The sequence below is a fragment of the Triticum aestivum genome, unplaced genomic scaffold (assembly GCF_018294505.1).
Source record: "Triticum aestivum cultivar Chinese Spring unplaced genomic scaffold, IWGSC CS RefSeq v2.1 scaffold109370, whole genome shotgun sequence".
Classification (NCBI taxonomy): Eukaryota; Viridiplantae; Streptophyta; class Magnoliopsida; order Poales; family Poaceae; genus Triticum; species Triticum aestivum.
Genome location: NW_025232889.1, coordinates 5,051 through 5,655, shown reverse-complemented (window position 1 = coordinate 5,655; position 605 = coordinate 5,051). Strand labels below are relative to the sequence as shown.

Genomic DNA, 605 nt, shown 5'->3' with positions numbered 1-605 from the left:
CGTGGCGACCATCTTGCATCAGTACATACAGAGATCAAGAAACCACAGTGAAGTCATGGAAATGAACACGAGAGATCAATTTCCTCTTCTGCAGAGATTGTTATGGATGGTGGCCACGGTGACCTTGTAGAGGTTGATCTTGGTGATCTGGTTGGAGACGTCGCGCCAGGTGGTCTTGGCGACCTGTAGCCGACGCCCCTGTCCGGTAGGAACTGCGCCACGTCGAATAGGTTCTTCTTCTTGTTCCTTCTCGCATCGGCCGCCGCCTCTCCCTCCGCCGCCGCGGCCGGCGTAGTGGTGCTGGTGCTCAGGGCCCTCGCGGTTGTCGGCAGCCCGAGCCCTAGGGAGCGTTGGAGAAGGCCGCCCGCGGCCCTCTGCGCCATGGCCGCCCGGAGTGGCCTCGAGAGGTAGAGGGTGGAGGAGGAGGCGAGCTCGCCGACAGGAGGTCGGGACGGACGAGGCCCGCCCCGGGCCGTGCTAGACTATCCCGTCATTGTCGTCGGAGTAGAAGCCCTGAGCGCGGCCGCGGCGGCGGACATGGTGGCGGCGAGCGGCTTGAGCGTGCGGGAGAGGATGAGGGGGGAGAGTGAGGCCGGCGGCGAGAG

The 605-nt window shown here is 64.6% G+C and overlaps 1 pseudogene; it reads right to left on the bottom strand.

Moving 5' to 3' along the window:
• Positions 1–7: 7 nt before the first annotated feature.
• LOC123175975 (uncharacterized) lies at positions 8–460 on the bottom strand (annotated as a pseudogene).
• Between the last annotated feature and the right edge of the window lie 145 nt (positions 461–605).